At 39.2% G+C, this 16,508-nt stretch overlaps 1 long non-coding RNA gene across 1 annotated transcript; it reads right to left on the bottom strand.

Annotated features, from left to right (window-relative positions):
- Positions 1-2,283: 2,283 nt before the first annotated feature.
- On the bottom strand, positions 2,284-4,329 carry LOC146689619 (uncharacterized). Its single transcript, XR_014916137.1, has 2 exons — positions 4,049-4,329; positions 2,284-3,144 (listed from the first exon to the last, which is right to left on the bottom strand). It is a non-coding gene; the product is annotated as an uncharacterized LOC146689619 (long non-coding RNA).
- Positions 4,330-16,508: the final 12,179 nt, after the last annotated feature.

Here is a 16,508-nt window from a genome sequence, read left to right on the forward strand (position 1 = left end):
ATAACAGAAACATACACAATTCTTTCTTACATATTTACATGTATGAACATGATAGGCTATGCTGGCAAAATACCTCAGGGAATTATGGCTATGATTCATCTAGTTAAGTTGTTACGACCTCATAGTCATGTCCTGAACAAGTCAGATCTAAGGAATCAGAGGGCTGGGTTTTTTTGGCCGGGGGGCGGTGCCACAGAATTACACAGGTGCTTTCACCGCGGGGTGAAAGCAGCTGTAACAGGCTTTCCCTTTGGAATACCTTTTTATTTCCAAGACACCATGTGAACTATTACAGGAACTTTCATCTTAACAGATATAGAAAGTGAATTAATACATAGTTTCAATTAGGATTAAAGGTAAAGAAAATTAATTATAATGGTGCTGTATGCATTTAAGGGTAGGAAACCGAAACCACTGAAGTGGTAAAACAAGATATCTAATAATTTGTGAGAACTGAAGTGTGGCACATTAGTTAAAAACACAAAACATAATCTTATGATGAGTCACCTCTAATGACTTGGTTTTAGGTACAACTACAACCCTTATAATGAAAAAGCACTCGAGATATTGGAAAACTGACAGCAATAAGTATGGGCGCCACCAATGGGTGGTCAGTGGGGGGCTCTGGCCACCCACCCAAAATTTGCTTTGTGGGAGAGTGAATCTTAATCTGCTTCAGCCTAGCTCTGCCGAAAATCTAAAGCGATGGCTGGACTTCCAGTCAATCAATCAATTAAAACTGATTATTATGGATTTCAAAATCTTCTTCGCTTTTCATATGTGCCTATTTTCAGTGATATCAACTTTAATAGCGGGGAATTAACTAAGCTTATGATTTTTTTTCTTTCTCTCATTTTTGCCATTTTCAAGTAACGTATATTTGATATCAGCATAATAAAACTGGAAATTCAGTTTTTGGTGTGCCACCCCAATAACATTAGAGAACCATCCCACTGCTGATATGATGAATGAGCTTCTTAAGACACTTGGCAAGGAACTTATCTCTGCAGGGGGACTATTGTAATTCGTTGTTATCAGCTCGCTCTAAAAGCTCCCAGTTCAGATTCAGGCGATAGAAACTCTCTACTTTACAATAAGGCTTAATATTTTTTTTAATGTTAAAGCCTATAGTTAAGGCTTGATCAGATGTTCCTGAATGCTGCCTTAATTATTGCTATAGTAGGTTTGGATTGCTGAGGGCTTCCCAATGATGCACTAAGTGTTTGCACTTCAGTCTTATCTCTTCTTTCTATGCATGTTTATACAACACAATATTTAATCATTAGCAATTATTTCACACTGCCTCTCTTTCCTGTAGTGTGTCTTTTGTCCTCCCTCTCTTGTCTTTACGGAAGGTGGATTCCTCTCCCTGAGCCTGCTTTTCCTGAAGATTTCTTCCTGATAATAGGGATAAAACATTTTCATTCCTACTGTCGCCAAATGCTTGCTGAAATGGAGTTTTGTGATTGCTGGAGTTTCTTTCTAATATTGTAGCTTAATGTACCTTACAATATAATGTGCCTTTAGGAAAAAGTTGTTATGAATTAGCGCTATGTAAATAAAATTGAATTGAACTGAGTGGCATGTTCCACCTGAAGGAGGTCCCGGGGCAGACGCATGGCATGCTGGAGAGATTATATCTCTCTGCTGGCCTGGGAAGGCCTCAGTTTTCCTCTGAGAGAGGTGTGGGCTTTGCTGCTTAGGCTGCTGCTCTCGTGGCCTGTCCCATGAAAAGTGGAAGAAAATGGTTGGATGAATGAACTGAATTCTATAATAGGTAGAATAATACATGGTTCCAATTAGGTTTAAAGGTAAAGTGTCTTAAATGTATTATCCCATATCCTATTAGGGTACAGAAGCAGAAACCACAGAAGTGAACTTAAGGGTGTGTAGAAACACAAAAAACTTCTTTGTAATGACTTGTCTCTGACTTGGTTTTATTTGTGCTTGGGTTTGCTTCCCAAAAACACTTTAAAAGCCCTTGGGATAATCAAAGACTGAGAGCCAAGTCTTTTGTGCAGTGAAACCATTCAAGCTTCAATGGTTATTTTGTCCACTTGAAAGAACTAGAGATCATAAAGTGGTAAACCACAAAACTCTTATATAATTCACGTTAAAATTCCCCCAAAATGCTGTTTCTTTGATTAATATGATTTCCTTTTTCTGTGACCAGAGGTTTTCTGATTTAGCTCCCAACAGTGATTCACTGTTCACTTTCTATTTTCTGATTTTGTCTCCTGAAAAGCCTGAGATGGTATCTGCGCTTGATAAGAAGAACAAATGTTATTTACAACATTTTACCTTTATTCACGTTGAAATCCTGCACAGAGTCGTGCTTTTCAGCTTTTACAGATCATTTCCCAGCTTTGTCGCGCAACACATATTTGATTCACAAAACCTTACTCACAACAAAAAGGCAGACAGATCTTTACACAGTGGAGAGCTTGTTGCGCAATTTTTGCTGGAAGTCTGAAAGTTTTTTTCTTTTTTTCATTTTCTAGAGAAGTCATGTTTTGTTAAGACCTGTTAGTTTTATGGCAGCCTGCTTTTCTCTTTTTGACTCCAAGTTCAGTTGCTGGATCACTACCAAACTGAAACGCACACCTTGTACTCTGACTTCTACATGCTGCAATAAACTTACACACATCAAAGACATTCATCAAAAATCCCCCAATGTTTTCATTCACTTTGCTTAGAAAATTATATACAAAATGTGTACTTTTAACACAAGGAATGTGTTCTGTGTTCAGTAGTGGTTTTACACAATAGCTGCTACAAGACATGACAGCAGACAATGGGCTACAAAAAAGTGCCCAAACAGAAAGAACCATTTGGACCATAAATCCACATAAGTGAACATCCCATGTCCTTCCAGACAGTTGCAGAACATGTCCAAAAACTACAACATGACGATCTTCTCATGAGCCAATGTTTTTAGTCACGGGCCGCCCTCTCCAGTTGTTTGAAGAAATGTCCCTCTCTGTCTGTTGGTTCAGCTCCTGTAAGTAGTGATGGTCCTGCACGTGCATGAGACCACCAACGGAGTCTGCAATTTCATAAAGGACTGCAAGGACGGAAAGTGCTGTTCCAAAGAAATACATTTTCAGGATGGCTGCCACCATGGTTTCTGTGAGGAAGAGCTGCCTGCAAAAGGAGAAGTAAATATTCAGATTTTGATGACAGACAAACATTAATTCTACAGCAGGGGGGCCATATTTAGATTTCCAAAAAAAAAAAAAAGAGGACACTTGGACCAGTCATGAAGAACTTTAATACTGTTTGCTTAAAGAAAACTTTAACATATTTAAACGAAGCCTTCTCTGTGCGGTTAATGAATGGTGAAATTAAAAAAAAATGTCATATAGGCTTTTATAAGTCTATAAGTGCAAAAAAGGACAGTTGGTAATCCTATTCTACAGCAGATTTTAAAAAAAAGGGGGGAAAAAAATCAGGTAAAAGATTTGTAAGAAAAGCTGAGGCAAAAAAACCTAAACAAAAACATGCATTGATCTATGCATGTTTGACACCAGCCTACAGATTTTTGAAGCCAAGCAGGTAGCTGAATTTTGAAACAGTTCATGTGCATTTTGATCACTGTTTATATCTCGATGACCGCAGTACAAAATTCACCACAAGACACAGTAAACGAGTAAAAGCCTTCTGTTTTAGAAAGAAATGATCTAGGAAGGAAGCTTGAATCACCGGCATACATCAACAGGAAGATAATTCGTGCTGCGTTTGCAAACGTCTGGAAGAATCAACTTTACCCTGAGGAATAATCTAAAGTCCTTACGTCTCTACACATTTTCGACGATGCAGCTGTTACTTTCAATGCGGATGTAATAGTTTCACTTATTCACTGTGCTCAAATTTACTTAAAAGAAGTGAAAAATAAAAGAGTAAGGGACGACTCAAGGCAACAGTCAGAAAGCGAAAGACGCATGGCTTTCAATGCGATAAAACACAGACATTAAATGCTGCTTGTCGGTACTTTAACCGAAAGGCTCTTAAAGACTGGGACATGGTTTCTAATGGCACGATAACATACCGGAATATCCACCGATCTGTAAACCGTTGTTCTCTCTCGTTTCTCGAAGCTGTGCAGGCTCTGTTTCTCCAGCGGGCACGACACGGCACGGCACAGATCATCAAAGAAACCAGTTAAGTTGTTAGTTCACACAGTGTTTCTTCGTGCGAGGTGAGGAACTCTTCGTCCAACCCGCTGCTGTGCCCGCACGGTCTGACTCCCCCTCTCACTCTCTGCTGTGGCACGGTCTGACTCCCCCTCTCACTCTCTGCTGTGGTATGATAGACGACGTCACGAAGAGGAGAGTTCTGGGTTTTCCAGGCTGTTGATTAATTTCCTGTTTTAACAGCACTCAAATCACTTTCGACCTAATTGTTGTGTCGATAGTCAGTTCACGACTGACACATTATCTGATAAGGATATGGGAAATTTGTAAACGATTTCTAGTGAAAAAAAAAATGACAGTTAAGTGTGTGGACTGTGGTTAATTTCCTTAAAGCTAAATTCTTTTTTTTTAATGACCAGCAATTGTTAATTATTCTTGACTACATTCAGGTTTTGCAAAAATGTGCCATTTTGGAATCGTGACACTCGGGCTTAGAGACCAGGCAAAATGAGGGAAAATGAAGATTCCCCAACTAATTTCCAGTAGTTGCTGGGAGAGTGATTGATAAAGAGTCACGCAGCCCTACTGTCAGTGACACCCTGTCGCTAGAGAAACTGGCATCCAAATGTAATTGCGTTGGTCTTTAGCATATTGTTGACCAAATTAAACTTGTCTACAACATTTGTCTAGCTGTTCTCCAAGGTGTAGTTTCTGCTCTGCATCACACTTAGTTTGATAAAGATAGTAAGTTTCAAACATGAAAAACTACAGGCAGCCATGCAATCAATAAAATGTTTTTGGTTGTATCATATCTAATATTTGAACATCAGTTGAGCAATGTGTGCATAATGTCAAGTGAGAAACCTTAAAAAGATTTTAGCTTGCTGGGGAAGCCACCAGCTGCTGGGGAAAAACATGCATTCCCAGATTTGTTGGCAGTGGTTCTTGGAGGTTGCTGGCTGTTGCTGGTCGGTTGCAAAGAGTGTGCAGCACCAAAAACCTCATGATTGCTTTGGTTGCTGCTCTCTTTGTAGCAACTCTCTTTTTTTACTTTCTCTTTTAGTGGACTACCTGACAAGCAGTAGTAAAGGTTGGTAAAGTGCGTGCCAACTTGCCAATGTTAGGAAATATACATTTTCCCCCAAAAACCAATCGTTGTGGACCAGTGTCTAGGCCTGTGTGACAGGGACCAAATTCACTTGACCCTACAGTTCCACTATGATCATTCAAAATTGCTTACAAGTTCACATCATGTGTTTAGAAGCCACACAACTGGAAAACCTCTCATTATTACTACACTTCTGTATGGCTCTAAGTACTGGCTCCTTCTAAATGAGGGCATGGACAAGCTCGAATCTCACAGATAAGGTGCCTGTGCCAAATCCTGGGTGTCAGTCTGGTCAGCCGCCTTAAGAACACCTGCATCCATCAGTGCTGTTCCACCAAACCAGCCACTCCAACCACAATTCATCAAAATGAACTAAGGTTATGTGGCAGGTCTACAAAATTGAGGCTGGTTGCTATGCCAAGAATTTGCTGCTTGAAACCCAACATGCCAGATCCTGCCTGTCTTCATGGCTAAGAAGTGGCAATATCAGATTTTAGCTTTCAGTTTTGCTGCTCTAAAATCTTACAAATGCTTCGTATGCCCTGCACCAGCACCAACAGCTGAAACATGTTCACACATCAGTTGACGAAGTGTGTGAAATGGCAAAAGGTTGAATGCAATGGAAGCAAATTTGCTGTGAACTCCTCCTTGCTGTGGCACGGCAGGACGCTATGTCAAGTTATTGCAGTAATGAAATAATGAATGGAGGAATCAGCCACTAGCTCAGTTTCTGTGTCAAATTAGTAAAGGCCTTCATGTGACTCTATTGGCTCAGTTAGTTTTAGGTCATAGTGGATAACACATGTCCGTAAAGCGAGGTAATTTTGTAATTCAGCATCATTATTAAAGGCAGAAAGGAGGACTGACCAAGGTGGGTAATGACTTGTCAACCAAGTCATTCGCCAGTAAATGTGTGGTGTGCTTGGCTTTTGAGTTAGATCCAACCCTGGCTTATCACATGCCAAAACAAGCATTATTTTACAATAAAAACAAAAAGAGGTTAATTTGATCTTTCTTTGACCGAACCTTTAAATACTTACTTTTAGAGTAACAATGGAGCACTGTACATTTTTTTAAAAAAAGTGTCATTATTACACATGTTCAGTTACAATATTTTGATACTTTATAAATTGCTCAGATTTTACCATGTGTACTGTTACGTTCCCCTGAGGGGTCTAGGCGGTGAGGGGGAAGTAACAAAAGGTGTCCAGGTCAGAAAAAGGAGTCAAGGAGGCAAAAGGGTTAAATTAAAGAGTTTTATTAAAGTAGCTCAACTAAGAGAGACGGACAAGCCGCTATCACCATTTAAGAAAAACAAACAAAACTCAGGCGTTGGTCAATAAAGCAAAGTCAAAAGGAAAGCGCAGCTCACTAGCTGGAAACCACAAACACAGCTCACTAGCTGCAAACACCACAAAACACACACAGCTCACTAGCTGCAAACACCACACAAAATGGCACTCTGGCCCAGAGCTCACCTTTCCCTGGGGTTAAATACTTTTAATTACTGATGTGAGTCAGCTGTGTTACAGGGAAAGGTGGCACCTCAGGCAGAAGAGGTGGTGGGACACGCCCACACAGGCACCTTCAGGAGGAGGCCCTGCTAGGGCCGTAACACCCCCTCCCATAAATACAAACCCGTGGTTTGTCAAATTATCTCGATAACCAAAATGATTAATCAAGTCCGTAACCATTGCATCACCAAATTGCAGGTTTTCCACCTACCAAACCCCATAGCAACGGTTAGGCATTGTCAGCGGAAGCTGCCAACCCCATCTCAATGGGTTCAAAATACTTACTGAAGGTGGCCCCAGACCCTCAAAACAATGTCTCATGTGATGGCTAGGGCTTTTTTGAGCCATCACATGTGGAGAACACAGGCAGTCAGAAGACCTTTCTGCAACACTTTGCAGACGATTCCTCAAGTCACCGGTACAGGCATGTTTGTTAGCCAGGGTTGCGGGTCTTACTGGTGGTTTTATACACAGCCTGTCCCCCTGACCTGGGAAATTGTCAACCAGCGGCCGCTCAGGGTTAATTGATCCCTTACACTGACCACAGGAGCCCCTTAAACAACTATGCCCCAAGTGTGGTCCTTTGCTGGGCCTGACAACCTTGTTAGTTTGAGAACCATGAGTGACTGTTTTCAAATCAGGCCTTCTTCCCTTTCGATACGCTTTCCGCTTAAGTGCCAGTTTCACACAATCAGCAACCACATGGCCAGGCTTGTGGCAGAAGAAACACAGTTTTGCTTTGGAACTTGAAACCACCACTTTTTCAGCCTCGTTAGCTGGCTCCCTCCTAGCTCTCCAAGATGTATTGTAGTGAGAAGGGATGTCATATTCTACAGCATTTGTTTTATGAGTTAGGGTAAACTCATCTGCCAGTATGGCAGCCTGCTGTAAAGTGGAAACCCTCTGTTCACTTAAATAAAGAGCAATACACTCAGGAACAGAGTTTTTAAAATCCTCCACAAGCATGAGCTCACATAACGACCCCAAACTGTTAACCTGGCTTGCAGAGCACCACCTACCAAAAAGCTTTGCCTTCTCCCGAGCAAAGTCAAGGTAGCACTGACCCTGTGCCAACTCCAAACCTCGAAAGTTCTGCCTATAGGCCTCAGGCACAAGTTCATAGGCTTGGAGGACGGCACTTTTAATCTTTTCATAAACTAGGCTGTCCTGCATAGACAGACCAGAGCAAGCTTCCTGAGCCTTAGCTGTGAATTTACACAGCAACATCACCCCCCACACATCTTCAGGCCACTGTAATGCAGTTGCTATGCTTTCAAACACACTGAAGAAGCTCTCAACACTGGATTCACAGAAAACGGGAACCAGGTGGATGTTATTGCTTACAAACGAGCTTCTAGACACCTGTGCACTGATGGCTTCATCAGCCATTTTGGGGGCCGGAGAAGGGTTAGAAAACACCCTAATTAGGACACTACCACACCTGTCTGCCAACTCACACAGACTACCCAAAAATTAACCGATTAATGGAAAACTACACAACTTACTTTAACTGACCAACTTACCTCTTGCAGTATACACTAAACAAACACAACTTACCCAGTTCCTAAGCACAACAAACTTTACCTATCTTCTGGAGCGTGCCGGGCTCGAGGCAACTTGAAAGGCGAAACTTCAGCGACTGGAGCCCTGAATTGCCTACCCCCAACAGGGAACTAATCCCCGCCCAGGATTACTCCGAAAATAAAAGAGGCAAAACAACAAAAGAGTGCCCGAAGGAAGAACTTAAAACAAAAGCTCAGCTGGACACTCACCTAACTAAACTGGGAAGTTGAATCTCCAAAGGTAAAAAACAGCCAGATAATCAAAAACCAATTCCAACTCAAAACTCCCTTTTCAACGATCCCGGACGAGCCCCCACTTGTTACGTTCCCCTGAGGGGTCTAGGCGGTGAGGGGGAAGTAACAAAAGGTGTCCAGGTCAGAAAAAGGAGTCAAGGAGGCAAAAGGGTTAAATTAAAGAGTTTTATTAAAGTAGCTCAACTAAGAGAGACGGACAAGCCGCTATCACCATTTAAGAAAAACAAACAAAACTCAGGCGTTGGTCAATAAAGCAAAGTCAAAAGGAAAGCGCAGCTCACTAGCTGGAAACCACAAACACAGCTCACTAGCTGCAATCACCACAAAACACAGACAGCTCACTAGCTGCAAACACCACAAAACACACACAGCTCACTAGCTGCAAACACCACACAAAATGGCACTCTGGCCCAGAGCTCACCTTTCCCTGGGGTTAAATACTTTTAATTACTGATGTGAGTCAGCTGTGTTACAGGGAAAGGTGGCACCTCAGGCAGAAGAGGTGGTGGGACACGCCCACACAGGCACCTTCAGGAGGAGGCCCTGCTAGGGCCGTAACATGTACATTTTTTTATGACATGAAACCATTCCTCCCGATTCAGTATCTCTAGGATGCCTTGATCAACGAGCACACAGTGCCACAGCACTATTGTTGATTTACCCTGTGTGCTTTAAGTTATTGTCTTGCTGGGCGGATCGATCCAAACATCGATTGTATCTGTACCAAGTCGGTAACGGTATCAGATCGATACTAGCCCGGTGAGATCGATTCTTTACTTTAAGTTCCGCTCTTGTTTCCAATGCTTTGGTTTCGCCAAAGACGAAACAGCCAGGTCGCCGGAGTAGCCGCTCCTGTGTCAGCGCAGAGCGGGCACACTTTGCTCCCCCTCTCGTGTTTAGATGTTGCGCCGTCACGTGATGTGACTTAGACGCTTTGGGGGTTGTTAAGTTGTTTACATATTATTTATATTTTCACCAGTTGTTGTTTTTGTTCTTGAGAAATTTAATTGTAATTTTTGTATTATAGTTTCTCAACATTTCTTGTTTGTTTTAATGTGTTTACTGGTTTGCGTGCACTTTTTATTTACGATTTTTCTGGAAAAAAAAGATAATAAAGCACTTTCTCTTTAATTACAAACTTTGTCCTAATTATGTCCTGGGTTTTAACTATTTAATAATAAAAAAGGAAACATCACAAAAAACACTTAAGGTCATGAAAATTAATTGAGATTTAGCGATTCAATTACGCATCCCCCTTATTTATTGAAAAGTATCGGTATCAGTATCAGCAATACTGGACCGTATTTACCAGTTCACAGCTTTTATTTTGGTATCGGATCGATACCAAAATATGCTGAATCGCACACCGCTACTTGCTAGATCACCTCCTCATTTTTGTCTGTCTATCCAGGGTAACTTGGTTGCTGGGGCCTATCTCAGTCATAGGGAGAGAGCCAGGGTGCTGCCCCAACAGACTGGATTCTAACCAAGGATCTTCTTACTAGGAGGCATCAGTACTACCACCTTTTTCAGTAGAAAGGACTAGATGTTACAGTCCCTGATTCTGCATTGCTTTAGATGGAGAGACTCTTGAGGGACGGCTGTTATGAGGAAAGGCAGCCCAGAAACTTTGCCAGCAGCACACATCGTTGTGTGTCGCAACTTTCGGTCTTTTACCCAGGCTAATCTGCCATTTTCCTTCCTTTGTTAGGTTTAGGGATTAGAGATCTGATCTATATTATCATTTTAAATTTGGGACACATCGTCAGTAGTGGACCTTGGATTCATCGGGTGTTCCGGCCATTATCACTAGACACCCTCATCCAAGGAGGCCCGAGTGGATCAGGCCCTGGAGCGTGTCACTGGTTTATGTTAAATTGTTATTTCTCTTCTTCTTTCTTCTGTTTAGTTTCCTACAGTTTATTTTCTATCTATTCACTGCAACTGAGAAATAATACTTACCTCTTTAGGTAACACATTAACGTGTGTTATCCAACCTGTCCTACTCTTCAGGACTTGGTGTTCTTTGTGCACCAAACTCTAAATACCTTTTGTTCCTTCAAATGGAGAAAACGTTCTTATCGAGAAATTAAACATCCTAGCAAACATCACTGAGAGAGCAGTCTTTTTCTCATTGTGCAGAAGCTAATGAATTTTAACTCTGATTCAGTAACCACAAGATTTTCTTTACATGTCATGGGGGAAAAACACCTCTATTCGATGAAAGTACTTTGAATTCACTGTCTGGTTTTTCTTTTTTCTTTCTTTTCTTTTCTTTTTTTTAGCTTGCTGGATAAAAATGGGTTCCTTATACAAGCAAGTACGAAGATAAATGTCAAAACTATTTAGTGAGCTTTACTCTTCAACTCCTTAAGCAGCTGTCTCCATTATAGAACAAAACCTTTTTTTAATTTGCCGGTTTGTGTTTCTCAGAGAGCTTTCACCTTGTCAGGACATGCTTGGCTTTTGTTGCTGTAATGCTCAGGTCTCAGTTTGACTGCCAAAATGTTTTCAATATTTATTGAATTATTAGTACATCTGGAACTTTCTTAGCCTGGATAACAGCATTGTTAACAGCAGTAAAACCATAACTAACAACTTCTTTCAAAGGGGAAAAAATTAAAGCATTTTTAAATAAGCTTGTATCTTAAAAAAATAAAAGAAAAAAAGATTTGATTGGTGACTTTATACATGCAAATTTTATATCAAGAAGGAGCACTGAATAAATGGGTATTTATATAACGCAAAATAAGTGCCCAAAAAGTGTCCAGCGGCATTGTTTTGACAAGGACTTCCTTTATGACTACAGTGTACCCAACTTCTAATATGTCAATTTTCTTAACATGACTATGAGTACACTGTAATCATATGGAAGTACAGCCAACAACTGTGACACTATCATATTAATATGGACAAGATCTTTCCAGCTGAATATACTGTTGAATATGAAGAATTAAGGCAAAAGGCGGTTCAACCCAGTATTAGCAAGGTGGACCTAATAAAGTGGCCAGTGAGCGTATATTTGCTTAATAAACATAGCCATTTATACTTGTGACATTTTCTAGTCTCTTTCCAAGTATAACAAGATACTACAATTAGGGTTACAATAAAAATGAGTTTGTTAACCTCCCAAAGCCAAGTCATCATGTCGGTGTAAGGACAGAACTTGTGTGGCTGTTAACAGTAGTGCTAACTACTGTAACTTAAATGCTAAAGTTATCTGGCTAATGCTGATGTTTGGAAAGCCTAATGTGTACTTTCCAACATCTTGTAGGATGGTTAAAGAATGGTGTGTTAGCATGCTGACATTTGGCAATTAGCTGACCCTTAAAGTGATTGTGTATGGACTGCACACAAGTTCCTTGTACTCTTGTCCAGCACATTCAGACATCCATTTTGACTGGCTCTGTTTTACAAAAGTGAAAGCTGTGTCTCAAAAAATTCAGGAATGTGACAAAAACCTAAAATGTCCATTTTGTGCTCTTTTATAAAGAAAATAAATCTAGGCCTTTCATACTGACATTTTCTTAGTGTATTAATTATAACATTTTCTTGATGTAGCCTACGGTATACTCAACACTCAACTTTCTTATTGTTATGTGTTTAATTAGTTATGTATTTATTTATTTATTCATTTATTAGGATACTAAACTTCTTCGTAAACAGCAAACATATGTTTTCATTTCTTCATTTAGGGCTCCTATAGACGGTGAGGCTTTATGTCTTAGATCAATGTGGAAATGTAAGGGAAATCATTGCTCAATCTATTTACTACATGCTCACTGAGTCACAAGCTGAGAAATTATAAAGGACTTGAGTAATAACCACTTTAAAAATGGTTATTACACAACCACTTTGATGGACGAGTTTAGACCAGTTTATCAGGAGGTTTTTCACTTTGCTCATGTTAAAACTGAGATGAGATACCAGAAAAATATGTAGAGCAACATATATCGAGGTCACTTCATACTTTTCACTATCTTAGCTCAGAACTTTGTATGGTCTAAGCTTTCAGTTGTACTCTTTTTCTATTCATTCGAGTATGTTAACCAGTAACATATCACAGTAACTAAAACAAATATGTACTTTCACAAGTAACATTGAAAATAGTTTTCCCTGTGAGCTGATCTCATTATGATATCTGTTCATTGAATCCAGTCGTATGATTTCCTAAAGTTGAAAAAAAGGTTTGGAGTTGTCTAAGCAGCTTGTAGATGCTTGGGCATGCAAAGAACTGAGGTAAAAAGGGATCTTCTATGTTGTAACAGTTGGTAAAGAGAGCACTGACTTGGAACTATATTAATAGAAACCAATTGTTAGTTTAAAAAGAATGACAATAGATAATGACCGGTTTAGACTCTCAGATTTTTAGTGTGTGGCACTACATGTACTCCATATATTTTTCACATGTTTAGTATTCTCTCTTACTTCTTGGCAAAAGTAGAAAGGTTCAGGCTGCTCATACATGCAGTTAATAAATAATTCTGGCTTCCTTTTTAAAGCCTAGACTTTTGTCTCTCAGTTTAATACAGTTTTATTTCTTTAGAGGTCAGTACGGTTTTCTTGCTAATGCTTCTCAAACTTTTTCTGTCATGCTTCATTTGAGAAGCCATAAAAAGTTTATACCTCACTTCACATAACCTTAATCAATCATTAAAAAGTTAAAACAAAGGGCAACAAAGTCCATAACTGATTGGTTGTTTCCTTCATAGCTTAACTACATAAGTAGTTTTTTTCTCTCTTTTCTTTTTTTGCACAATGCTAAATAAATTGTGGCTCTGTGACTCACTGGTGAGTTTACTCTAAATGCTGAAAGGCTATCTGGTAAAAGCAATGAAACAATGGGAGGAAAAGAACCAGACGAGACTGTGAATCAGAAGCTATTCGTTGTTTTACGCAGAATTCATCCAATTTTATTTGGGTCATCATAAAAATTGAGGAAGTAACTATGTTGGTTAACAACATCTTACAGCTGACTCACTTTATAACCATCATCTTTAGGATTTATGGACTGGAAGAAGATTTTGATTTCCCCACTGCAAGAATATCATTGAATCAACAGAAACAGACCTGTAAGAAAACACATGAAACACAGGAAGCCAAACCTTGCTAAGGAAATGATGGCATCTGAAATAATTGCACATTGGATTCACTAGATGGCAGCACTTTACAGTTAACAAAGCAATATTGAACGGCCTGAAGACTTAGGCACTGAATATCAGTGAGAAATGTAATACAACACTGTATCAACAGTGTTGTATTACATAATAATAAGGATCTTTACAGTAAACTTCCCATAGAGGGAAAAACAGGGTTGTTACTAATAACATTAACAATATATCCATTCTATCCAGATGTAAAACAGTATGTTATTGCAGTTAGTGCGTATTTATAGTACCAAGGCATCTTACTGAAGCAGCTAAATATAATTCAGCTATTATTCATTTTATTGTTTAAATTTGTGCTTTTACTGTTATGATACTGTAATAGGGCTACCACACTTTAGTATGTCTATTTTTTAATATAATTTATTATATTGTAACATAATAGAGATATCAGCATGTCAGTACAGGAAAAGGTGAAGGTATGCAGTTATTAACATTGGCACCACATTTCATTTAGTCAAGTCGAGGTTCTGCATTTGTTTGAGTTTGCTGAAGTTTGCATATTAACCCTCCCTTAGGTTTGCTTTTACTTACATGTACTCATATTTTTGATTATTGATTTTACATTTCAGCTTTTTTCTTCTTTTTAAAGATGACTTGATACATTTTTTTCAGAGTTTTTGTATTTAAATGTATTTGCCAACCCCTGGTGTCTGGTGAAAGCACAGTATCTTCCCCCATTTACCTTTCCATTTGTCTTTATTATCACTTCTGTTTTGTACATTTTAGTATTTTTATTTTCTTCTTTTAGTCAGTTATTGTAACTGCTTTGTTCTTTTTCCTACTGGACAAAATAAAAGTCCGCTTTTATGTCTTATTGCTTGATTCCTAACACCTGGATAAAATAAGATAAGTTAAAATAACATTTTGATGGACATTATATTTATCTTTTCAGAACATTAATTTTAGTTTCTTCTAACTGAAATGAATTCAGATCATCTGAAGGAATATGTCATCCGCAGAGACTCAAACATACAAACTTAGCCTTACAAGGAGCGCTCTTTTGTTACTCACGTGTTAAATCTTATGACTCTGATTTATCACAGCTAGTCAATGACTACCCATACTGTTCACATGATGTCCATTACAATAAATGTAATCAAATTATGAGGGACAAATTAAGGGCATGCACATGTGAAATTAAGAGTGTGATCCTTCTAGTTCTCCTGCATGTGACACTAACCGTTTAATACCAGATTAGATAACTTTCAGGCACTACAGAAGCAATGAGCTCTCAGAGAGGGAAGCGGGATCAATGCACAAATTCATTCAGATTAGAAACCAGTTTATATTTAACTTATATTATAAAAGGCCATTTGTTGAACTGGTACATGTCATTTTGGGGGTAGCATGCAGCAGAACAATGATCTAAGCACCGTAGACAGCCTACAACAGAATAACTAAAAAATAGAAGAATCATCATGTTGCAAGCAATGTCCAGATCTCAACCTGACTGAAATGCTGTGGCAGGACCTCAAGAAAGCTGTGTGTATATGAATGCCAACAAACCCCAATCAACTGAAGCAACATGGGCTAAATAGAATCCTGTGAAAATGCTTTTTATCGCCATCTGTGACACATTTATCCACCTATTTTAGGGGGTTTGAGTTTAGCATTAGAAGACCACCTAAGATAAAAACCACACAGTTTAAAGTGGTCATGTCAGGATAAGGTTATGCCTAGGAAAGAAGTGGCTATTTTAATGTTATTGGTATTTTTTCCTTGAAGTCAATAATAAAAAAGCTTTATAAAAGTCTCACTGAATGCACAACAACATTTAGATTGGACTGACTGTTATGATGCTAAATGTATTTGAGATTTGCCCTTTGCTTTGCAATAAACAACCAATTTGACATGACAAGACAAACATAATGGACTTGCACCCATGTAGGATTATGACTTGAAAGTGAAATTCAGAGCAATTATGTAACACTTAAACTTTTGCAATCAATGCTCTGCAGTGTTAAAGTAGAAATACAAGTTGTTTCAAATTGCTGGTCTGACCTCGGCCTTTGAGTAGTAAGGAGAATGATTACACCCGAGTTGTTTTTATACAGACTGATATCTCTGGAATGCAAACTACTACCTTCTGTGAGGTCGTCACAAAGCTGGAGAAGCTGTAAAATCATACCCTTCCAGCACGAAGAAATGCAAGTTTAAGCTGCCTTTGCCAAATATTTCCATAAATGTTGCTTTGTGTTTGTGGTTTTTGCAGAAATGTGGATTGCACAACACTTGACATTATATTTCTTCATTTCCATTTAATACTTGTACAGCTGCTGTTATTGTATATATATTTATTTATATTTCTTCATACATTCTTATATATTTCTATACTGTGTATTTGTGTATTGTGTATTTTGTTGTACAGTTATTTTATTTTCAGCTTTAATTTATATATTTTATCTTATTCTTTCCCAGTTAAATTTACCCTTTTTAATTTTCATATTTATGGTAAATGGTAAATGGCCTGTATTTGTATAGCGCTTTTCTAGTCCCTAAGGACCCCAAAGCGCTTTACACAACCTGTCATCCACCCATTCACACACACATTCACACACTGGTGATGGCAAGCTACATTGTAGCCACAGCCACCCTGGGGCGCACTGACAGAGGCGAGGCTGCCGGACACTGGCGCCACCGGGCCCTCTGACCACCACCAGTAGGCAATGGGTGAAGTGTCTTGCCCAAGGACACAACGACCGAGACTGTCCAAGCCGGGGCTCGAACCGGCAACCTTCCGATTACAAGGCGAACTCCCAACTCTTGAG

The sequence above is a fragment of the Copadichromis virginalis genome, linkage group LG17, assembly GCF_057382275.1.
Source record: "Copadichromis virginalis isolate Kocher_CV1m ecotype Utaka linkage group LG17, C_Virginalis_male_GT1.1, whole genome shotgun sequence".
Taxonomy (NCBI): domain Eukaryota; kingdom Metazoa; phylum Chordata; class Actinopteri; order Cichliformes; family Cichlidae; genus Copadichromis; species Copadichromis virginalis.